This window comes from Pinus tabuliformis, chromosome 9 (assembly GCF_031772625.1).
Source record: "Pinus tabuliformis cultivar Carrire ecotype Pingquan chromosome 9, CPIR1, whole genome shotgun sequence".
NCBI classification, from domain to species: Eukaryota; Viridiplantae; Streptophyta; class Pinopsida; order Pinales; family Pinaceae; genus Pinus; species Pinus tabuliformis.
This window is the reverse complement of record NC_142307.1, coordinates 447,207,485-447,234,514: the sequence shown is the minus strand read 5'-3', so window position 1 is coordinate 447,234,514 and position 27,030 is coordinate 447,207,485. Positions and strand designations below refer to the sequence as shown.

General features: G+C 33.4%; 1 pseudogene; it reads left to right on the top strand.

Moving 5' to 3' along the window:
• LOC149149101 (GDP-L-galactose phosphorylase 1-like) lies at window positions 1–27,030 on the top strand (annotated as a pseudogene).

Below are 27,030 nucleotides of genomic sequence, written 5' to 3'. Positions count from 1 at the left end.
ATGGGGCAGTCTAATCACGACCTGACATCTAGCAGCTATCCCGATGGTTCTGACGACGGCTTCGTTAACTACCCGCATGTGACAACTACCCAGCGGTTACATCTCGCAACTAACCTTCAATTTGGTTGTGGTCAAGGCCTATGGTCTTGGTTTTATATTTGTCTTACAACGTTTTAACATATGAATATAGTCCAAAGTTATATGAACATAGGTTTATAGGTTTAGACTTAAGCAATGATTCATTATATATAGAATTAAGCTTTGATAAATGGTTTAGGGCTTAGGTAATAGGTTAATGCACTTAGGTGGATTCCCAAATTCATTATAATGAGTAGGGTCAAGTGGTATGATTAGATTTAAAAAAAAACCTACCCGATTAACAAATATAAAATATAAGAAGAAAAAAATTTACAAGATCCACGAGCACTAAATATAAAAGAGAAACAAAATACAAGTAAATTTCTTTAAGAGATAAGAAATTAATTTAAAATCATGTGCACATGAAATATATAATATACCAGTACTAAAATCAGAAATTGATAGGAAAACGTATTTATTTTTAAAATCGTAGCATGGTTCCAGTTCAACGAGTACTAAATATAAATGGAAAAAATAATACAAGTAACTCCGCATATGAAAAATTATAATACACATGTAATAAAACAAAACATTAATACGAAAACATGTTTATTTTTTAAATCGCAGCATGGCTTCGTAGGTAATCTAGTTTAATAAACACGAAATAAGGGAAAAACAATGAAAGTAAATTTTTTTTAGGAAATAAAAAAGTTAATTTAGGATCATGCATACATGAAAGAATATAATACATTTATACTAAAACAAAAAGTTCATAGGAAAAGATATTTATATTTAAAATGCACCAAGATTTTATAGGTAATTAATTTGGTGAATTATAAAGATGTATGGTTTTATTTTTTAATATTTAAAAGTGTAATGAGTTAATTATAATTAAATTAGAATAATTATATAAATTGTATGGTCGATAAATATTGATAAATATATAAAAATATATTTTTATTATACATCTTAATATCATAAAAATCAACTAAATTGTGATTTTAAATTATTGTTGTTATTGTTAAAAGAGTAAATATATTAGTTAAACATAAATAAATTAAAAAAAATAATAATATTTATTGATTCAATTTATCATAGAAATTATTAATTTGTAAATATATCTTCTTATAATACCATGGGCCAATACCACTACTTACCAATACCACACGCCTAATATTATATGTGTTGATATGATATTTTCTTTAATTAATTAATTTAATATAAATTAAGAGGGAAAAACACAAGTAAATTTCTTTAGGAAATAAAAGGTTAATTTAAGACTATGTGCACATGAAATAATACAATACACAGGTACTGAAACAAGAAATAGAAATTGATAGGAAAACATTTTTATTTTCAAAATCACGACATACTTCCCTAGGTAATCGAGTATGTGAATTATAAAGATATATGATTCCATGTTTAGTATTGAAAAGTATGGTGTGTTAATTATAATTAAATTAGGATAATCATATGAATTAAAAGGTTGGTAAACATTGATAAACATATCAAAAATAAATTTCCATTATGCATCTCAATATCATAAAAATTAACCAAATTGTGATTTTATTTTTAAATTATTATTATTATTATTACTAAAAGAGTAAATATATTAGTTAAATATAAATACATTTAAAAAAATATGTAACAATATTCATTTATTCAATTTATCATGGAAATTCTTAACTTGTAAATCACTCCTCTTATATTACCATGGGCCAATACCATGACTTAATACCACATACCTAATATTATATGTGTTGATATGATATTTTCTATAATTAATTAATTTAAGATAAATTAAGAGGGAAAATAAAATTACAAGTAAATTTCTTTAGGAAATAAAAGGTTAATTTAAGATCATGCCCACATGAAAGAACGCAATACAAAATTACAAAAACAAGAAATTGATAGGAATTTTTTGTTTTCTTCAAATTGCACCATGGTTCCATAGGTAATAAAGTATGTGAATCATAAAGTTGTATGGTTCTATGATTTTATTATTGAAAAGTTCGTTTAGTTCATTATAATTGAATTTGGATGATCATATAAATTAAACGAGTCTGTGAATTATAAAGATGTATGCTTTTATGATTTTAGCATTGAAAAGTGTGTTTAGTTAATTATAATTAAATTAGGATGATCATATAAATTAAACGATTGATAAACATTGATAAACATATTAAAATTACATCTTCATTATACACCTCAATATCATAAAATGTAACTAAATTATTATTTTATTTTTTATTATTATTATTATTATTATTATTATTATTATTATTATTATTATTAAAAGAATAAATATATTAGTTAAACATAAATACATTTTAAAGAAACATGTAATAATATTCATTGATTCAATTTTATTTTTAATTTTATTTTGGTACAAACCATTAAGCTCGAAACCTTTTCTTCCAGGTGGAATTATTATACATATACATTTCTATGTTAGAGTTATATGCATTTATTTCTATTCTAGATCACAACACTACTCATAATTTGGGGAAGTGGGATGAATATGTGTTAGATGGATGAATTCTCTGATCTATGAAGTGAAGTTCTTGTTTTCTTTCAGTACTCATAATTTGGGGGAGTGGTAAGAATTTGTGTTAGATGGGTGAATTCTCTTATCTATGATGTGGAGTTCTTGTTTTTTCTCTATGCAGCTACTACATTTACAGACTTACATTTTGGAATGACCACAATGAAGCCAATTATTTTCATCGTATGGGATATATCTAACCTTCCCATTTAACTTTCTCCGAGCTTGCAAAATTCATGATATGTTCCAATTTATCCATTGTTGGCATGAATGTGAGTCTCATGTGGAATTACGTTTATTTTTACTAGGTGAGATTGATAGACTTGTTTTCCCTATTTTGCAAACAGGTATCCCACACCTTTGAAGGATATAAATCAAGACATTCACTTTCTCACCTTTTTTGTTCATTTGTATGTAAATAAATTGTTGCGCTGTTGTCAAAGTTACTTAGGATTGTTGGTATTTTTTTTAAATGGAGCCAAATACATACTAAAAATATTACATCCAATAAAAGTGTTTAAAGTATGGAAAAAAACATGAACATATAAAATTTCAATGTGCAAAATGTGATACAAATTATTGAAATTTCTTATTCAACATAGATTAATTTTCGTATGCCTTTTTGGGTGATGTTTTTAAGGACATGTTTTGACATGGATTGTATCCACAAACTGTGTGGGGGTATTAAATTCCAGGTCATCACTTTAAAATATGCTTTCATTTCTAAACTGAATGAATGGTGTCATATTAAGAAATGTCCTACTAAATTTTTAGTGGACAAGGTGTTTTAGGGCTTTGACCCTAGTAAATTCAACTTCACCAAAGTAGGTGAGGAAGAGGTGTTTTTCCATTTTGAAGAAAGTGAGCAAAAAAAATTTCAGTCTTTGGAAAAATTCCCTATCTTTGATAGTCTAAATCTGATTGCTATAAATGTAAGCATAAATAGTGGGGATGGAAGAAACTTTTGATGCAATGTTTGAGCATTTTGAGTGCACTTTGATGCACTTCTCATGTTATTCTTTCTTATACTGTAGGTGAGTCCAATTGAGTGTGAGAATTTGCTTCTTGAGTATTGGACTACTTGCCTAAACACATTAACCATGATAGCTTGTTGTTAGAATTTCATTTGGTTGTCAAGGCTGGGAACCCATTTTCTCGTCATGGGTACAAGAGCCTCTGAGATTTTAAAACTATAGACCAACTACAATTCCACTTAACTCCACTATTTTAGCTGTGACATTTCACTCTTTTTGGATTGAAACAATTTCGGTGGAAATTTTGAATAGAAATAAGAAGAGGTTAAATATTTCATTCTTTTTATTTTTTTTATTCGATAACAAATTTTTAAACTATAGAGATATGATCACAGCTGTGATATCTAAATATTGTCAAAATTGGCATGATGAATTAATGCGGAAAGGTTATTACCTCAACATTCCTTTCCTCATTGAAAAAGCACCCCAAAAAAGTACCATGAAGGTCTGAGAAAGGTGGGGCCAATATCATGGAGCTTCTCGACTATCCTATGAGGGTATATTTTTCTAAGGGGGTAATACTTTGGAGGATCTCTCCAATGAGGTTGGTAGTGTTGTCATATGTCTTCAAGATAAAATCATACCATACACTATTCTCATTGCAAATTGGTGTCAAAAAGGATTTTTTGTTTCCTTAGGTATATTGTAGTAGCATATTACCAATATTTGTTCCTCCCTCATGCAGCAGTGTAGTTAACATTAATGGTTATGTTGAGACCTATTTATTTTAATAAAGTGTATAATCCATTTTTATATTACTAAACATCTCCGAATTGTGTATATAACTAATGCTAAGTAGAAATACACGGCTTTGGGAGAAGTGGACTAAGATATATTAGACACTCAAGTTAATAATGTTATGTGGGAATATATAAATGGTAAGTTGATTGCAAAAGGAAAATACCCCTATATACAATGTTTGAGAAATAGTCCAGGAAATGTTTAGATAAATGGCTTCTTTGGGGGTTCAAATTTTTTGGGTTAGAAGCATACCAGTAATGAGCATTGTCATAGCTTTGATGAAGACATGTATAATATACCATGGTAATGTACTCAGTGGTTGGAAAGATGGCATTTGATGCACATTTTCTCCATGTATTGTTATGAGACTCTCCAAATGAGGGATTTTATGTATAATTGCAAAACCACTAACCAAAAATATAGTTCAATGGATATGTAAGACCCGGTTTTATTGTTTGGTTCTATACACAACAAACTTGTTTTGTCCCTTGGTTAAGGATGCATACATCTATGTGGAAGATCTTGCTAGCTCTCACAAAGTTTGGTTCTTTTTCACTATTCCAATAAAATATAAATACTATCATAACTACCTAAAATTTGGCTGATATATTACTTACACCTAATAGTATTAACTAGACTTTTACAAAACATTTTAAACAATCATTATCTTTGCAAATCTTGAAAACATAGAACTCAAAAAGCTCAAAAATATCATCAAGAAACTGTTCAACAAACCACTAAAGTAGTGACAAAGGTTATTGAGAATCTATATCAAGCTGAGAAATTACTATCAAAGAATTTATATGTAAGACAAACACCTCATCTCAATGTAGACGATCTCTTGTTATTTAATTTTATCATATTGAAGCATTATAATTTTAAAGTTTATTGATATGTATTCTCTAGTTGGATGACTTCTTTTGATTTTTTGCTTGTGTTGTTTACAAATCATTAAGCTCGAAACCTTTTATTTGATGCGAAATTCTAATACATATACATTTTTGAGAGAGGGAGAGAGAGAGAGAGAGTTTTAGTGATTTGAATTTATTTCTATTCTAGGTCACAACATTACCAATAATTTGGGGGAATGGGAAGAATATGTGTTAGATGGGTGAATTCTCTAATCTATGAAGTGGAGTTATTGTTTTCTTTCTATGCAGCTACTACATTAATATACTTACATTTTGGAATGACCATACTAATGAAAATTATTCTTCATTTTATGGGTTATATCTAGCCTTCCCATTTACCTTTCTTTGAGCTTGTAAAATTTGTGATTTCTGCCAATATCTCCATTGTTCGCATGAATGTCAGTCTCCTGTAGAATTATATTCAGTTTTACGAGGTGAGATTAATACACTTGTTTTCTCTATTCTTCAAATAGGTATCACACTTCTTTGTAGGATTTAAATCAATACCCTCACTCTCTCACCTTTTATATTCATTGCTATGTAAATAAACAGTTAAGCTATTGTGAGAGTTACTAAGAATTGTTGGAACTATTTTAGATGCAGGAACCTAATACATACTAAAAATATTGCGTCCCATAAAAGCATTAAATGTATGGAAAATTGTAGGAACATATAAAATTTCAAAGTGAAAAATGTGATGCAAATTCTTGAAATTTCTTATTGAACATACATTAATTTGGTTATGCCTTTTGGGGTGATGTTTCTAAGGACACGTTTTAACATGGATTCTATCCGCAGACTATGCGGGGGTAATAAATTGTAGATCATCCTAGAAGAATATGGTTTCATTGCTCAACTGAATGAAGGACGTCATCCTAAGAAATGTCCTACTGTACTTCAAGTGTAGAAGGTCTTGCAGGGCTTCAACCCCAGTAAGTTCAACTTCACCAAAGTAGGGCGGAAAGAGATGCTTCATGCCTTGACAGTCCAAATGTGTGTTCCATAAATTTAATTAGAAATAATTATTATGAAAATACCTTTTCATGGAGTGTTTGGGGTTTTTTATTGTTCATTGATGCACTTCTAATGTTATTCTTTTCTATACTGCAGGTGAATCCAATTGAATAGGGGCATGTGGTAATTGTGCCTAGAGTATTGGAATGATTTCCCCAATGTATTTACCATGATAGCTTATCGTTACCATTGCATTTGGTTTTCGAGGCTGACAATCCAAATTTTCGTCTTGGTTACAATAGCCTCGGATCTTTTGCAACTATAAACCATCTACACTTCCACTTAAGTACACTATTTCAGTTGCAACATGTGACTCTTTACGCATTGAAACTGTTTTGGTGCAACTTTTGAACATAAATAAAATGTTAAATAATTCATCGTTTTAATTTTTTTATTCAATAACTTATTTTGAACTATAGAGATGTGATTACAACTATGATATCCTAAAATTGTACAATTTGACGTGATGAATCAATGTGGAATGATTATTATCTTAACGTTCTTTCCCGCACCCACAAAAGGAGTACGATGGAGTTCTGAGAAGGTGGGGACAATATCTTGGAGCTTCTTGACTATCTTGTGAGGGGCCTGGTTCTTGAAGGGGGTAACACTTTGGAGGATCCCTCTGATGTTGTTGGTAGTGCTTGCATTTGTATTCAACGTAACAACATACCATACAATGTTCTCATTGCAAATTGCTGCAAAACAATGTTTTCGTTTCCTCGGGTATATTGTAATAACCAGGGAAAATTTTAAGAACCCCCCCCAAATTTATAAATATAATAATTGGGCGAATCTCCATGGTATATAGGAAAAATGGAAGGCGATTTTATCAATAATATAATATGTATATATAATTTTCTAGCGAATCTCTCACCAGGCATGGCGAATATTTTACTCAATTATAAAATCTTGTAAGAACTTGGCAAGTCTTTCACTAAATAATAAAACTTTGTAAAGTCCTAGTGAATTTTAGCATTGTGAACTCTTAGAGAATTTTTTGAAGAAGTATAAAACCAGATATGATAAGAGCCACATGGTGGCAATATCACTATCTTTTTTCACATTTCCACGACATGGAACTTGTCTATAAAATTATAAAAAAACCAACCAGGAACAGGAACAACTCAAATGCTTTGTGAGAGCTAGTCTAGAAAAAAGCAACAAATAACATGTCAGCAGAATTGTTCATCGGTGAGCCGCTATTTCGTGGGCAATCTGTAAAGGAGTAGTTGGATATCATATTTCCAAATCCGCGAAAGCCTTTCCCATCCCTCACAAGATTTGTTAAAAATGTTGGGTGTCTAGAAGGTGTGGATTTGCTGAAACAAATGTTACAAGTGGATGGAAACAAAAGAATAACAGCTAATGAAGCTTTGAAACATCCATACGTTCAGTCCTACAGGACTATAAACAGCTGCCATAAAGATTAAAAATGGAAATCAGCTACAAATCTCTTGATGACAACACTATCAAGATAGAGGTCGATGCTCTCTTAAAGACAGAGCTGCTGGAAATGGAAGCAGGTGCTATGAAGCTGACACTAGTAAAAGATGGGACAGCACAGCTTCCCATAGTGCATCCCACTCTGGGACAATCATTTTTTTGATGTTTTGCAGATTGGGTTACAGTCTTGCAACTTGTTTTGGATTTGTCACCAACCTGATGTTTTGCTTCTAATTTATTTTCATCTGGTGATAAACAAAGTGTCAATCTTTTCTTAGGATAAAATAGTATTCTTTACAGACATATTAACTTGGCTAAAAAGTCCAGGACAATATGAACAGGACAGCTTCCAGGTTTTTTTGAAGATTTATCCTATCAATTTATTGCCGGAGGGTTTTCTGTGATTTCTTGCACTTTTGAAATTTAATCAAATTTCTACTTGAAATAAAAGTTCAGAAGAGACTATATCACTAATGCTAAACACACATAATTGAGAAGCCGATATAAAGCATTGTTTTTTTGGGTGTGTTACAACTTTGGTGACCATGCAGCTCAGTCATTGCATGTTCAGTTTGTAACTCCACCTTGAAAGAGTGAAATGTGTGGTGTAGGATAAGAAGCTCTCTGTTAAGGCACAATTGTTTTTCCCCAAAATTCTAATATCTAGATTCTATCTTGTTCATGTTTGTGTCAGGTGATGTTTCTTTTCACGTGCATGTGTTTAGTCAGATATAAAATACTCAAGTTCTCACCAGCCTGGGCTACAGTGGCCATTCTGATGATCTATTTCATACTCATTGCATTTTTCTAATAAAATGACATTATATTCATTTAAATTATGTGATTGAAATAGGGATACAAGAGCTTATTTGTATTTGAAGGTCTATAAGGCAGAGTATAAGCTCACACCAATCCTTATTATTCTCTGCAAGAGAAAATCAGTTTCTATTTCACTCCTCAATAACACTGACTAAATCTCAGTTTGAAAATCAGTTAAATTAAGAAGACTAAATCCCAGTTTGAAAATCAGTTAAATTTAGATGAAATTACTCATTCAAAATCATTTGGATGAGGAAATTGTCAAATAATTGTAAGTTGTCGTCTTAGAGAACATGAAGGGAGCACATTCGTCATATTCTACCAACTGCAACATACCTACCTTCAATGCACTCTCTGTAAGGACCATAACGGGAGCAAATGTGGACCCATGTACAAATTTTTACTGCCTCAGGGTTTGTTTCGTCCTGTGACTACTAGGTTCGTTAGTCCTTCACATAACTCTCGAACAAAATGAATCCAAGAGTGGAATATAGACTCTTTACACGCAATTTATTTTCTAGAAAGTCTATACAGAGAAATGAAAGTTGCAAATATAAGAATTATGCTTCAAAAATGAATTTTCTTGTGTAGTGAGCTATACCAGGGGTATGCTTTTGCAAAGTTTTATAACAGAAAAATTTGTCAAGAGGAATTTATTAAGGAAATCTCTTGTTAGAAATGAAATCCAGTTGAGTTGAGATAAAGTCCATAGTTACAAAGAAGTATTGTTGTGGAAAGCAATTCCACTATGACATTCATGTACATTTTAATACAATATAAAAGGAAATTGATGTGATTTCCAAGCTACTTGAATCCATTGAACACAGAGAGAATCAGTTGAGAACTGATGAATGAACATGGAAATCGATGTAATTCCTAAGCTACTTGAATCCATTTTGAACACAGAGAGAATCAATTGAGAACTGATGAATGAACATGAGCTGAAGCAAAAGGACACTATCATTAAGCTAGTCGACCCTGAAATTGAAGAAAATGATCATGTCAAACGAATCTACTAGCAGTGTACTAATAATGGTAAAATCGACTTGCAAGAAGAAAGTAACTTAAATACCACATTTGTTGGAAAATGAAATCAATCAACATCTAATCTTCTTCTGGAAAAAAACTAAAAGAGCTTTATTTCACTTTGAATTTCAAATGCTTGTTAAATGATCAAGTGGTAGTTGCAAAGAACAACTCAAACTGGGTGATACCAAAACAAAATAATTTAGTATTTCCAAGACAAAATAACATTACTGATGTATCTTTGGATTCCATGAAAACAAAGCAATTTGATGTATTGAAATGATATTAGGAGATTAGTAAAGAGGATCAAATTAAGTGATGTTATGGCCATACCATTGTATCCATTTACGCTTCGAGCGAAGAGACTCAGCAACACCAAGAACATCGAGTTCCCTCCAAGAAAATGTAGTCCTTGTGGTTTGTAGAGAGTCTTCACACTCTAACATCGGGCTCTTCAAACCATCTCTGCACAAGGTCATTACAAATGTAAAAAATCAGCAAGACACAAATTTGGTAGTAAATATGACCAAAAGAAGAACTAGTGCAAACAATTTTCACAATCCTGTTTTTGAAACCAACATTATAATCTCCTTAGCATTATGATCAGCTGTCAGTGTTCTTCCCAAGTCAGCAAACTCAGCTCCGCCTTGAAAAAGTGTAATTGCATAAAAGGAATGTCGGTCTCATGCCAATAGGTCTCCTACGATGAATGCGCAGGAACCTAGTAGATAGACCATTTTTCTCTTCGCTTAGCTACCTAGGGCTTATTTCCCTTTCCAAATATCAATAATTCTTTTCCAAGAAAACATAAAATAAGAATAATATTTTACTATATTCTAAAAGGTGAAGATGTTGAAATCATGCCACAAAGTGAAAGGAAATCAAATATCTTTCCTCAAACCACCAAATATATAAAGAAAACAACAATAATTATAAAAATAAAACTAGATCTGTCGATCTATGCATGAAATAAGTCAAGTGACTAAAAAAATATGACCAAAATAAACCAAAAATTTCAAACTTGACAAAATCCTCTAAACAAGCAGCAAACAAACTGCTAAAATTTTCTAAGATATTAGAGCTAGACATCAACGCAATTTCATGTACTTGAATAAGCCCATTGTTGCTTAGCGTTAGACTTCTTAAATTAGTTATTTATCATTTAATACTAGGACACTGTCTATGTGAAAAGAAATAGGTCCCAGCTTCATCAAATCTGACTTCATTTCAAATCAAAGATCAAATCCAAAGAACACTAACTCGTTACTCTTGGATGGTACTAATGTTAAATACACAAAATAACAAAAAATAAAGATATGATAAAAAAGTAGACCTGCAAGATTATATTGGTCGAGTGCGACAGGGACACAAATAACTGAGACTAGAGAGATTTATAGAAGGCAGTAGTTACTATTGTGTGATTAGTGGTATGGTGGAGAGACCTACCAAGAAGGGACGTTGGTCTCGGAAAAGTATAGTAGGGAGATCCATAGAGCATTTATGTAAAAGGAAGATGAGAAGTGTCGTCTTCAAGTTGGTTTATGTTATGGTAGAATTTTGTTGGTGATAAGTGGTAACAAAACACTTACATCAATAGGTAAAAAGTAAATTCGGGGCATGAGTTGGACTGACTCATGTTATCTCATCCCTTAATGGTCCTAAGGACATGTGGGGACCCGAACAACTTATCACCTAAAAGACTTGAAAACATGGCTGACAAATCACTGACAAGAAATGGCTAGCAAATGAAAAGAAATAGGTCCCAACCTCACCAAATCCAGCTTTATTTCCTGTCACAAATAAGAAACAAACAATGTAATGATTAAATATGAAACATCAATCTTAAAATAACACATCAAAATAATGTTGCTGCAATGTTACAATGAAAAATATAAATATAGAACCTATTTTTACCTGAAGTTGACATATAGTAATTTTGCATGATCAATGGAACATGTATACCAAAATAAGAGTCCTAGGGTAGTTCAATTTCCCAGTTCTCATCTTGGTCCTCATTTTCTAAATTGTGAACATGATCTTCTCTAAATGAACTTTCATTATGAGCCTCCAAAACATTATGTTCTATATCAAGTTCATTAGATAGATTTATTATATTGTTTTCTCCCCTTCTATCACAATCTGATCGCCAAAGAGTTAGCGCTCTTTCATATGGAAAATTGTCAATGTCATACTTTGTTACATATAATCTTAAACATGTATCCACATGTTTATCAAGCTTGTTCCTCAACTTTGACTTCAAGAATGATAATGCACTAAACATTCTCTCATCCTCCACTGATCCCAAAATCATGGTTTGACACAAATCTACTAATTTGAAATATTCTGATATGTTTTCTTGCAGGTATTGGCTAGCACTTAAAGTAGTCCATAATCTTGTTATAGCACCATTTTCATTAGGATTCTCCAAAAAAGGATATTGCTTCCACATTGTTTCAGCAAAGCGTCCACCTTGTTGATACAATTTTGATGAATCTAAAATACCTTCAATTTGTTCTCCATGTATCCAGACTTTCTTGCAAAAATGGTCTACTAAACATTTTAATCTTTTTTGAAAATCAGCTTTTAAAGTTCTTCGACATTGACAATTGTTCCAATATTGAGGGTATACCACACACATGGCCTCCAACAATTCATCTCGAGGAAATCGTTCTCTTATCTCTAATGATAGTGATCTTGCAATTTCTATCAAATTTTGTCTCACTGAAATCACAATATTATCAAATTGGTCTCTTGACACGGGGCAATCTTTGGTGATTTGTCCTGTCTTACTAATATAATGAAAGGGAACCATATACCCACGCACTACGATACATAGTATCCCTTTTTCATCAAAGGTCAAAAAATTTTCAGTATTTTCTATATTGATGATCTCAGTCCAACTTTTAAACTCTGGACCAGTAAAAGAGTCTGGCATCATATAAAAATTATCCAATGCAAGACATGCTGACTTTCTTGCATTTGTGTATTCCGCAGTATACATTGTGTGATTCTGAGACATTTTCACGAGGACATTCATTTCATGTAGCATCGGAAGAATTCCAGCCAATGTCAATAATGTCTCTATATTAGTTAGTTGAAAAAGAAGATCTTGAGCTTTGTCTACATTATAGCGATTTTCATACATCAACCCTACCAAAGATTTGAACTCACTAAATAGTCTTTGAGCTGGTCCATTTAATGAGATCCATCTTGTATCAACATCTTTCAGTAGTTTTTTTCCATCCGTAATACCATCTGCAAATTGTTGAAACTCTAAATATCGTTTGGGACTACGAGAAAAGTATGCATGAGTCTCACGTACAAGATCTTCAACTTTTGAAACTGATGGAAACTTGCTTACTATTTTAAATGCAAGATTAATCCTATGAGCCATACAATGAATATTAAGCATATATGGTGAAGCTGATAGTTGTAGCCTAACACAAAGGCCATTCCTTTGTCCTTGCATTACTGCTGCTCCATCTGCTCCAACACATACCAACTTTTTTGCAATCATTAATTCATCCATACCACTTTCCTTCAATCCATTAAGAACAAGTTCATAAATATTTTCAGCTGTAGAAGTCTCTCTCATCTTATTAATCCCAAGTAGATAGGAATGTCTAATATGGTCATTAACCATATAAATTCTCATGCAAATCCATGAAGTATTATCTATAGCTGTAACCTCATCTAAAGACAATGCCAAAAACCTAGCATTTGCAATCTTCTCTTTCAAATCATCCTTTTCTACTTGAGCTAGATATCCTGCCCATCCCCAACCACTAGTTACAGACCAATGAGAAGATGGAAAGTTTGGCACTTGAAGAAAAGATAGTAATTTCATGTGATCTGGATAATCTGTCATAGGACGACCTTTAGATAAGATGTGAAATACAGTGCTCAATTGTATCGTCTTGGATAACAAATTTCTTTCCATCGTCTTTTCAAATAGAGATATGATGGTTCCTCCGTCCGCCTCAAGTTTCCTCTTACATAATAAATATTTTTTATATTCTTCTGCATATTCAACATGTCGACATTCCTCGGAAGATTTCCATCTAACAATAGATTTCTCTTTACCATTTACAATTTTCTTTTCATACACCTTTCCTGCATGCTTTTGTACCGTATCTAGCTTCATCTGAAATTTCACTTCCTTTTGAGTTTTCCAACTACACGCAATACATCTAACTTGTCGGAAAATCTCTTTCTCATTTGTAGGAGGTATTTCTTCAATAAATGGAAAACTTGAGACCCAATTTTCTTGGAATCGTCTTCCTATGGCCCACTGGCCTCTTTTCCTTTTCCGCGAATGGATTGTGTCACTTTCCAAGGAAAAATCTTTAACATTTTCATCACCAATTTCTGTTGAAACTGCATTTATCTCACCCTGACCACTTGAGGAACCTATTTCTTCATTTATCGTATGGATATCAAATGCATTTCCACAAGAGTTAACCTCTCTCTCAGTAAGAGATTGTTCAAAGGAGCTTGAATCATGAAGAGGATGTGTATTTTTGGATGGAGCCTTTTGAAAGTATGATAATACATCTGTTTGCCTTGATGGTTTCTTCCCACGATTATCTTTTGACATCTCACTAAATATTCCACAAGTAAAATTTCCAATCGATCTGCAAACCTGCATCAACAGTTTTCAAGCGTTGAGATATGCTTCATATAAATTCATTTGTTCATAGAAAATAGAATTATACTTTGCAAAACTACTTCAAGTTGACGAGAGTAAGTTGATAAACTACTTCATATAAAGTGCTTTCTAAGTAAGTTGATAAACCACTAAGTTCTTGTTGGATAAGTTGATAAACCACATACTTGTTACTGAATGAAATGATTAACCACTTGGGTGCTAGTTGGAAGGTTGATAAAAAACTAGGAAGGTGATCTAAAACATTGGAGATCTTGCTAAAAAGAGCTAGAAATGCTTCAATTTGTATTAATGTTGAAAACATGTGGTTGTGGTTTATAGTTTTTTTGGAAATTGTTGTTTGATATGTTTTTCTGCAAGTGTGTAGAGAAATGGATAAATATCAACAATTAGGCTTATGCATGGATATAAGATGTATGAAAGAGGTGTGTCATGTTTGTGATCAAAGGAGGAGTATCATTCATATTCTATTCTAGTGGAAACTCTCTATGTGAAACTAGATGGAGATTCTACTATGAAGAAAGGAGTAACATTCCTACTCTTTCCTAGTCGAAACTCCCCATCTGCAACTATATCACGACTCCACTGATACCATAGGCTAAATATTGCCAGAATGGTAGGTTGAATATGGTCTCTAAAGAGGTATAACTAATGGGTAGACACTAAGTAAATGTAGTCATTTTTCCTTAGTGACCTTGAGTATCTAGCCATGATCAAATACGATGGAGTTAATATTGATCTTGTTTATGTTACAATGACTTCCCCCATCACAAAATGTGTGTATCGATAAGATTTGGAGTTATCATGTGCTCGTCGTGATTACAAGTTATATTGGTATTGATGTAAACATAGTTGACAAGGATTGAACCAATCAAAGCCTTGCACATCACATGAGGATGGTTTTGATTGAGTTTGTCTATTCTAAGACAAATTATAAATTATGAGGATAATATTTAGCAGGACATTTTCAATTCATAAAATAGAACTCATGAGAGTGTAATTTATATAGAGAGAATTTCACTCATTTAATTAGAGACAATATTTATGTATCAAGTAGATGAGTTTATTAACAAGTTTAGAAATGGAAACTAAATACTATAGATTCACATTAACATAACTGGCCGGTAGAAGGGGCTGAGTAGGGCCGGTAGAAGGAGCTGAGAGGGCGTTTTCACAAGCTCTGCTATCTTATATAATACATTCATTCCCTGACCCAGTTCGAGCCTACTGACTGCGGAAGGAAGAAAGGGGGATCGAGAGAGCAGCTCTCAATAAGTACTTGGCAGGAGATGCGCTAGAAAGAAGGGTTATCCCCACCATGAAAGAAGTCATAACTCCATAGATCACTTGGAAATGAAGTGTTTCTATAACATAGGTAATTGGCAAGAAGTGTTTATTTCACGTATTACTTGACTATCCCATTTCGGTTATTTTAGAAGTTATATTATTAAAATGTGAATTGTTATGTGCACACACAAAAATATTTACAAAATTTGTGGGAGGACGTACATAGTAAAAAGAAAGAATTTAGCTTAGAGTTGGGTTAACAATATGCATTTATGTTAATTAAAATTATGAATTATGCATAGAAGGGACATGTGGGTAGGTGCACAGTAGGAATATTAATGAATTAGTAACTAGTAATTTTTAATCAAGAGGAATGTGGCATTATACACAAGTTCTATAAGAAGAAACAAAGGGAGGTTAAGCTGACCACCTTAAACTCCCTAATATTGGATAGTTTCTATAATGCTAAAATTTTAATGGCGGAGGGTTTTGTATTGATTTTGCTAAATCCTTATTAGGTTTAACTTAGGCACATGGAATCCATAAATTTTAGGTAGTTGAAAAATATAATGGACAACAAGATGTGTTCGTTCACCATTTATATTTTGTACACACCTCATACAACCTTTGGAAGTCATGGGTTAAAATGGAGGAAAAGTACCATGCAAGCATAATATGGGGTTCAAATTTATTCCTACTACTAGAACAATTTTTTAAATAAATTTATTAAAATGAAATTGGAAAAAAATTCATAAAAAATTACAACCGAAAATTAAAACCTAATCACTTTCAAAATATTTAATAACAATTCTATAGTTAAATTTTACTCTATTAAAAAAGATTCATATATATATATATATATATATATATATATATATATATATATATATATATATATATGTATATGTATAAGTTTACGCTCAATATAAATCTCAATCCTTAAAGGTGCATAGAGCAATACATGTATTGATTTTTATGTACAAAATTACATAGAAGACTGCATGTAGTTTATAGATGTAACAATGATGGGAACACGGGGATTTTAACACTTTAAAAATGTAACACTATATTTTTTCACACATTTTACTAACTTCACAAGGAACCTACCATTTTATAATATAACCTAATTTTATCCATTTTCATGATTTTTTTAAAAATATTTTTAAGGTTTATGAGAGACATTTTTATTTCTAAGGTTCAACTTTAGAAATAATGTAATTTTTTTTTAAATTTTTTTAAGCATATCATATATCACCTATATCATTATTGCATTGGAGATATGTTGTTATACTTAAAAATAAAAATTATAATTTAAAAATAAAAATAATGCAACTATACATATTAAATGGTTGGTAATTTTCGATTCACATAAAAACACATACTTTATAATATATATCACATTACCAAAATTTAAAAAAAAATCATAATGTATCATCTTTTTTTGTTGCACACCATGTAAATGTCACTACATGAATTTGTTTGTGTATTTTTTGTAAAAATGCAATCAATGACTGAGTTGAAGGAGAGGACACATATTTAGATATATGAGGAGGAGAGGTTGTTTGTGATGTTTTTAAACCAAGCCATATGAATCTCATTTACTTCCATTTACCTCTAACCCTGACAAATTTAATGCCCTACAAAAATAGGTAGTAAAGTCTTCGTATGGGTACCTTTAGTGGAGGGAAGTGCCCATACTTTCCTCTTCCTCCTAGGAGATAATGGAAAGATGCCAACTGTATAGATGTGGTCAGATTTAAAACAAGAGAGAGTGAAATTAAAGGAGAAAACAAAGAAAAAAATGGGAATGCAAAGAAGAGAAGGGCAGTATAAAAATGAGATAAAGTTTGAAGAATAGCGCAAAGAAGGAAATGCTTGAATAGTTGTAGAGGAAGAAGAAACAACCCTAAGCTAGTGCTTCATAGTTAGGGAGAAATAACAGATGATTATGTTTATGCCTGAAATACGTGTCTTTGCTTGACTAACCAGTGAGTGGCTCAGTAGAGAGTTGAATCACTTAGTGCTTTCTAAGTAAGTTGATAAACCACTAAGTTCTTGTTGGATAAGTTGATAAACCACATACTTGTTACTGAATGAAATGATTAACCACTTGGGTGCTAGTTGGAAGGTTGATAAAAAACTAGGAAGGTGATCTAAAACATTGGAGATCTTGCTAAAAAGAGCTAGAAAGCCACTAAACAAGATGAAGCTATCCTCCCCCTTGCTCAACAATTCTCTACAGATCTCAGAACAGAACCAAAGGTAATCTCAGGAACAGCGTACTATACTACTATGACAAAGAACCACAATTCTGAAAGAAACATCAGTTTGGTTAGGATCTTCAAACAGCTACCAAGGAATCAAGCAAATGCTGCTCTGCAATTCCAAGACTTCAAGTATCCAGATGCATTGCATTGCTCTATGGCACATCAATGCAATTAATTAAGCATAGAAATAACATCTCTATGTAGCGGCACTTAAAATATTACAAAAGAGGGTTCTAAGATGTTTGCAGGTGATCACCAGTTCAGGGCTTTGCAAGATGAAGTCTGCAGACTGCTGCTAATTGTGAGGTAGAAGGTGTGCCTCTTTTGAGAGGATTTGCTACTGCCTTTTTGTAAACCTCGCTGTTAAAGCCTTTGGCTATTGATGAATAGGGTGTTGTGATTATGAGGGATTTATCATTTATTACTGTCCGCTGAGAAGGTGGGTGCTGCTACTTATGGATATAGAGCTGTTGCTATTAATAAAAGAAAGGGATGTTGTTTCTAATAGTAACCTGCTGTTTTGATTTGGAGAGCAAGACACTACATTTATGGTGTTATTTACTGATATTTTTGAGAAGAAGTCACTGCTTATTTTAGAAAAGCAAATCTACTATTTTCAGTAAACAATTGTGAATATTTTTAGACAAGCAGACTGCTACTATTTTTAGCAGATGATTGCTATTCTTTATAGAGAACACATTAAATTTGGAACATTCTTCTTTAGAAAAACACAAAGTTTTCAGATTTGGAACAGAATTTTGATTATAAAATATAGGAGCAAGAGGAGGAGCAGACATCAGTGCATCCTTCACTTTTCTTCTGCAAATATTCGTCTCTTCTTCGTTCTTTGTCCAATTTCTGAGTCCAAAGGCTACAGTCTGATGTCTTTCATACATCAGTAAACTCTCAACTGATTATTATTCTAAGTCCCCTTAGGTTCCTTAGGGCAAGTTTGTATCTAAAATTGTGTCAGGAATATGTACTCTCATCATCTCTGATTAATTGAAGTCTAGTCTGGTTAAATGAAAGATGCTTTACTGTGAGAGTTCAATAGTGGATCACTGTCATTGCTTTCATAGTTCAGACATTGGATTCTTTTAATCCGCAAGATCATTCACTGAGGTACATTCCAAAAAATATATAATTATTGTTGCCACATCATCCAGATTTAGAATAATAATCTATTGGAATGGACACATTGATAAAAATTCCATTTTTGAGTTTGGGTTTGAGTTATTTCTTCCTCTAACTGCTCTCCAAAGCTAACTATTCAAACCAAGTCACCCTTCAATGACATACAACTCACAAGGTTCTCAAAGGCAGAAAAATCAAAAGCGTATAACAGTTAATATGTCCTTTACTGCTCCATTTTCAGGTGAAAGATTCTCAGTAATATAAACAGATCTTCAAATAGTCAACATGTAACAACAACCAAGAAAATATAGGAATCCACCAATAAACTATAATGCAAGGTCTTTTTTCTCTTTTCGAAAGGTTTCCATGAAAAACTTGTTCAAATTCATTTGTAGAGTAAGCACATAAAACGTTAATGTAATTAACCTTGAGCATGGAACATAATTCTTCTTAATCTCCATGATATTCAAGAATCAAACTCCAATGGCAGCATTGGCTTCAACACGTCTTCCTTTTATCCCTTCAAAGCTGCCATGGGTCATGATGGCTTGATCAATGATCGCATGCTCTTAAGACCAACAGTCTATACATAATTAGACTACAGTCTATACAACAGTCTATACAGACACTGTGTTCAATCCAGGTTTTGATTACAAACACCATTAAGGCCATACGGTATCTCCAATTTTTCACATCATTGAGGTCATCAGTATCTCCAGTTTCAAACAGAATTCAGGCCACATTTGCTTCAAAGTGCTTACAAGTATTGTCAAACGGCAGTACATTCTAAATTTACTCATATTACACTTGAGAACTAGAACACATACCGCTTGAGAAGAGAGCTGCTGCAGCTTCAAGTACCTCAAGTGTAATATGAGTAAAGTTAGGCCTAAGCACCTTTATTATTGAGATTGAGTGCTTTCAAATACCAGGAGACAGGTGTGTGTGTTGACTTCAAGTTTGGCCTGGGAGAATTATTACACACTTTAAGCAGATTCTGTGAGGTTTCAAGGCACAGTGGGAACAAATCTTCAACTAAGGAGGTTGAGAACTGTCTAGTGACCTAGAACAACTAAGTGGGTTATGCGAAGATATTTATTAAGGGTGGTTGTGTTGAAGGTAGTAGGGAGGTTTAGAACGCAAGACAGGGGCGAGTATAGTCACTGTGAGAAAGAACTTGTGGAAAATCTAGTAAGGACAGCACTAAAGACAAGGAAAATTGCCCAAATTATACGGTATATATAGTGAATTTTATTTTATGGCGACCTTCCTAATTCTGTTCTATGGCTACTTTCTCATGGCACTTGTCTCTGAACTAGCAAACATACAGTTTTTTTGTTGTAAAAAAATCAGTTAACTGGTGGTCAAAAATTCACTTGCTCATTCTAAGATATTTGAAAAACCTGTCTGGCATGTTTAGGTCTATGATTGGAAATGTTTCAAGGACAGCACGAAAGAAGGAAAATTGCCTAATTATATGGTATATACCTAGTCATAACCTATATCAATTTTAATGTTCTTCCAATTAACAAGTTGAATACATGCATGAGTCACGATCATAATTTAATTTATATTTTGCAAGCATTGGCGATATCGTTAAAAAATTTAGTGGATATGAAAAATGTTCATTCCCATTAGACAGAAAATTGATGTCAACTTGTTTTCTCCCATCCCCTTGTAATTGGTTAACATTTTGAAGTAGTTAGGGGTATTCTGTATTTGTTTTTTGAATTATGTGTTTTGTTTGAAATGACAGCCTGCATTTTTTTCATTGTTTTTTCATATGCTACTGCTTATGCTTGTAGCAAGAAATATACTTAGAAGAGATCGGCATCCTCTGATAGGGCTTTTTTCATTTCTAAACCAGTAGCAAAAAATATACTTAGAGACCAGCATCCTCTGATGGGGCTTCTTTCATTTCTAGACCAGTTTCCTTAGAAGATAATCAAGGAAAACAAGAACAACTCATATTCCTTGAGGTAGGTGAAATAGGGCCTACAAAATCAATACCCTTTCTTGAAAAGGGTCTGGCTAGAACTAGCTGCAAGGGTGTAGCACCTGTCTTTTGAAAATTTTCCCATTCTCTAGACATAATCACATGACCATGCGTACTTTTCTATAGCTCTGAAAACAGATGGCCAACAGTATGCACTTTGTGTGTAGTCTTTTGGGCTGCAAAATGTCTTTCAGAAAGGTCTCCATGGCATATGCTCAAAATGTGATAGATCTCATCCTCTCTTTCACATCTCTGCAGAACATAATCAATATCTTGTTTGTACAAGCTCCTGGAAATTCAAGGCAGCACTTTGTTTCACCAATGATCTGTGATCATTTTCAAAAAAGGTTGTGGCAACACCCCACCAACACCAAAGTTATCTATATCAGCGAACCATGGTGTCCTTTTGCTGATTGCAAACAGGTGCACTCCAGGACCATATCAGGGTTCCCTTCTACTCAATTCACTGACTATGATAGATGATCTGCAATTATGTTATCTTTCTGAGATTATCTTGGATGTCTAAATTGAACTCCTGAAACAGTACTCAATAGCGGATGATGCATGAGGTGGTGGTGGTCTTATTCATCTAGAACTTGATTGTTGAATGTTTGATGAGTGGTCAAAATAGATAAGGAAATATTTTTTGGTTGACTTAGCACCTCCGATCAATACAATGAAGCTGCAATTGCTTTATTTTGGATATTGAATAAATAAAAAACCCTGCCATTCTATGAGAGAAACCTTTGGTTAAAACCCCAGAAGTGGGGGTTGTTTATTTTGCCAATATTAGATAAAACTTACACTTGGGCCTACCTATTTCTCATAAGCATTGGAACACACATTATCATGGGGATATTGAATAAATAAAAAACCCTGCCATTCTATGAGAGAACTCTTTGGTTAAAATGCCAAGAGTGGGGGTTGTTTATTCTGCCAATATTAGATAAAACTTACACTTCCTACCTATTTCTCATAAGCATTGGCACACACATTATCATGGGGATAGTGAATAAATAAAAAACACTTCCATTCTATGAGAGAACCCTTTGGTTAAAATGCCACGAGTGTGGGTTGTTTATTCTACCAATATTAGATGAAACTTACACCTGGATCTGCCCATTTCTCATAAGAATTGGCACACATATTATCATGGGTATGAGCATGTCATTGGAGGACTTGAACCTTAGTGGGAGTAATAACAACACCTTGCTTTCATTGACTTGGCAAGCCACCAATGACAACAAATGAATTTTTATTTGAGATATGTTGCATATATTACTTCGAAGGTCAAATCACTACATACAAGAATTTCTTTTATCACATGATATTCCAAGATATAGATAATCCTTCAACTCAGGTATGCCATGAAATTAGATATGCCTATGGAGGGTCATGAAAACCTGAAAAAGTCAAACGTCCAAGAATTCTTAAGGTTCCACAGATCAACAAAAATAAGGCTGGTTTTTTTTTACAGTGCCTATCAAGGAACTCCAAGGAAATGTGAAACTAGTAGCATTTTGTATTTAATAGAAAAACGTTATGTTTCTTTCAAGTATGCAACAGACCAGAGGACTAATAATAGAGCTGAGTTTTACACTTTATGGTTACTTCTGAAATGTGCAACTTAAAAAGGAATTGATGGTCTCTAAGATATGGGGGATTCAAAACTGATTATAGATTGGGCAAATGGAAGAAGCCATATTGAAAATCTGGTGCTTATTCTAACCATAAACAGGATTTCAGAGGTAAGAATGAAGTTTGCAGAAATTATCTATTTTCATGCCTATGGAGAATTCAATGAACATATTGTCTAAGTAAGAATTGTCAATGCAGAAAGGGCCACTGCCAGAAAAGGAATTTAAGGGTAAAGTTACCCCAGTTAGAACTATGCAATAATTGCATTGCCTACTGAATGAAGTTTTTATACTTTTTGAGGGACCCGTAGCATCATCATCATTTGGACTGGAGTATTTGTGCTTGGCTGGGCTATTAATGGAAGCAGGGGGTTTACAGAAGGCCCTTGTTTATTATAAGGGGGCAATCAGGTTGAATCTTATATTTGGATGTTCAATTGAGCCAAGGAAATGTATTAAAGGCTATGAGAGAGCTTCAAGATGTAATTTTGCGCTACAAACCAACAATCCAATTGTGTATTGACTATCTATTTGCCTTTGGGTATTTATCCAACGCTTTTTATGAACAAGAGTTGGCATTACCACTCTAGAAATATTCTATCATCCTGGACTCCATCTTTTTGGAGGTATAGAATAACCTGGGTGATGCATTGAAAATTTATGGGGAAAGTGGACGAAGAAATTGCTTGTTACCAGAACTACCTTCAAATTTAGGAAAATCATCCTCAGGCTCTGACAAATTCTGGGGGTATTTATATGGAATGGAATATGGTAAATTTGGTTGCTGCTCCTTTTTGTGGGATCCAACTGATATATAATGCAGGGGATGTCAAAGGTTCTCAAACAGTTTCCTTCAATTTTCCAAATGATAAGAAAACAATAAACGAGGTGGGAATTGCCATGGTCATGCTCAAAAATGTTGCAGAGGCTAAATTGAGGTCTATTGCAGGTACATGCATTTCTGAAGAACAAAACCAATATGTGGATTCTGAATCCATGTTCACACATATGGTTTTCAAAGAACATTGTCATGGGATTAAGCTTTCCAATAACAAGCAGTCACTTGAGAATAGAACAAAAGAATAACTTCTTATAGCTCCAGATGAAGATGCACTGAATGTTTTGGCAAACTTCATGGCTAATGAACAACGATATGTTCTATAAATTCTACATATTTACAACGTAGAACCAGATTATATTAACACAACATTGGTAACTGTCTTCCATAATTTTATAAGGGAGGATTTTGGTGACATTGTTGTATTCTTAATGAGGCAAGAGAGAATTGAAAGACTCCTGCAAAAGTAGGCTACACATTTGTTTGAGAAAATACCACAATTATCTGTTGTTGTCGGAGTAGAAAATTGCCTTGGGATAATGGAGGTCCTTCCAAGTCCATGGTTGAACTCATTTCCACCAGCTATTCTGTGCTTATAGATACTACTCCAAGGGAACATAGCCTGGTCATTTCACATCCAAAGTTAACAATCGTGCAAAAAGAATCTTCAGACATAGAGCTGGATTTTGCAAATCTGAGTTTTGAGGTAGTCTCACAACTGGTAGGTTGGTTCGATGAACTAGCCAATGAGATTAATTCAAGTAGAAGGCCAATTAGTATACTTGATAATGAAGATCTTCAGACAACTAATCCTTATATAAAAAGTCTAGTGCGCCAGGTGGATGAGAATTGTCTTTCACTGACATTAGATTGGCCTAGTCCTAATGCCATTAATAGAATGAGGCAGCCGAGAATGGAAGAAGAACGAATAAGGCAATGGAACATCAGTTTCATTGTTTTCATGACCAAAGCAGATGGTAAGGCAGCCAAGGATGAAATGCAAGAGTTTAGCTAGGGTGAATTGGTTACACTTCCTTTCCAAGACGATGAGCATCAAATGAACATGATCGACACCATGGCAATGTGTGTGGTTGATTGTAGTTGTGCTTATAAGCAAGAAATAATGGGAAGGGGACGTGACCTTCAATTGATGAATTTCTTAGTTGACCTTAGATTAAAGGAGCATACATACTACATTTTTCCGACCTATTCATTTTCTCAAGAAAAACTACTTCAAACACCGTAGACAAGGCTTTTCACCATGGTAACTGAAAGTGGACAATGGATACCACCACTTTTATCCCAACAGGAAGGCATGAGAAGTCTAGAAAAGGAGAAAGGTTGTAGTGCAACTTATACTGCTGGAAAGAGTGGGTGGGTTGATCTAGAGCGCTCCTCAATTGACAAACAAAAAGGCGGATTTGAAGACACATTGAAAGCCTTCACCCTGGAAAGAAATCAGATAAAAGAAGCTATGGATTTTTCCTTGGATAACATTGATGCCTCAGGGTTTGATGAGACTTGTGCATTATTGTGGGATATAGATACTTCTGTAAAGATGGGAAAATTTCCATATTCAAATACTTCTAGTGAATCTGACCCGAACAACAAAGATGACATTGTCTTAATTGATTCTGTAAGGGTAATTTTGTGGATAATAAGGAGAAATCTAATATTGGGAATGGAAACGCTTCTAGAGTCTATGGATGCCAAGCAAGGCTACGAGGAAACTTTGTTGCATGCTCAATCTGCTCACATGCTTCACTCTGGAATAAAACCAAGTTCAAATTTTGATCATACTATGTATGAAGATGTTATAGTCAAAGATATTATTTTGTGTTTGAAAGCAGCAAGCGTAGAGCAGTGGGAACAAATTGAGTGTGCAATCGATGATGGTACTGGGATTAACTTTCGATATGCACATGGATGGACTTTCTTTCATTGGACTGCAGATTCTTAAGGAAATTCTACTATTCATAGGGCGTTGTGTGACCATCGTTACCAAGAATTAGCTGAAGTAGTTATTTCAATGGGCAAAGGAGATTTATCAACACAAGAACCACAATAGTAGTATAGTACGCTGTAGAATTTCTTCCATCAGAGATTATTAGGGACAGAAATATCATTGCATATTAACTTGAGCTCACAATATGATACACCAAAATTATGTGACAAGGCCACTCGATGCATATGTTTGCGATTTCCTATGTTGAAGGTTCCAACAATCATTGCCGGCACCAACTGCTCTGGCCCTTATCACCGCAAGAAACAATATGACGTACTGTGCCAGAGAAGCACAACATATTCAGCGAATTGAAATTTGAAATTAACTTATCATCTGATAAAATAACCCTAAAAATAAAAATGACCGCGTATTTTGACATTAAACACCCAAGAACACATCTGGATTGCACAAAAATGAGCACAATCTACAGCTATACGAAAGGTAACAGAATGAAAGGGAACACCAAAGGAAAAAGAAACGGACATTAAACGAAATAGGCGTGATATAAGCAACAGATAAAACAGCAATGACCAGAAAGTTACTGCAAAAATGGTGCAGATCACGGCTACTTATCCCATGCTTGAATATCAGCAGAGTTAATATACCTTTTACACGAACATGAGAATAAAGGGGCCTAATTTCTCGCGCTCAGCCAACAAAAGTACCGACTGTTGTTGTTGCTGCTGCAGTGGCATGAGCCATTCAAATCCAAGAAACAATGGATACCGAAACTAGAGAAGAATAAGCGGATTGAAATCTGAAAATGCAAGAATATCCCACTGAAACTGCTGCTGCTAGATTTGTGAATTAGGATGAAAAAACCTATTTCAAAACCATTTTTATACAAGAACCCAGGGAGCCATATACACCAAAACAGCGGGCTGAATCCGTCAAAACAGGGAGCCTCCCTCCATTTCAAAATAAATCTAACATCCCATGACCAAATCAACCCTCACAAACCACTCCCGGGACCAAATCGACCCTCACAAACCACTCCCAAACCAGAAAATCCAAACTGTAAATCAAAATGGGGGCGATTTTGATCAAATACGATTCCACAAATATCAAAATGGGGCTATTTTGATCAAATACAATTCGGTTAGTTTATCTGCCCTGGGCTAAAATAAAAAAATAAATTAATTTTTAAATAAAATATGGGCTAATTATATAAAAAAAAAATATTATTTTAATTAAAAATTCGCCCCATTAAAATATAAAAAGCCTTAAATTTCGCCTTTGGGCGATTATTCGCCCCTAAAATTAACCTTGGTAATAGCATATTACCAATATGTGTTCCTCCCTCATGTAGTAGTGTAGTTTGCATTGATGGTTGTGTTGTACTTGTTTCTTTTTATAAAGTATAGAATCCCTTTGTATATTACTAAATATCTTCAAATTGTTTATGTAACTAGCATTATGCAAAAAAACAAGCTTTGGGAGAAGTGGACCAAGAGATATTAGATACTCAAGTTAATCCTTCTATGTGGAAAAACATGAATGCACTTAAAAACTTAAACGATAGGTTGATTGCAAAAAGAGGATACCCCTATACACAAGGTTTCAGAAATAGTCCCGGAAATGTTTAA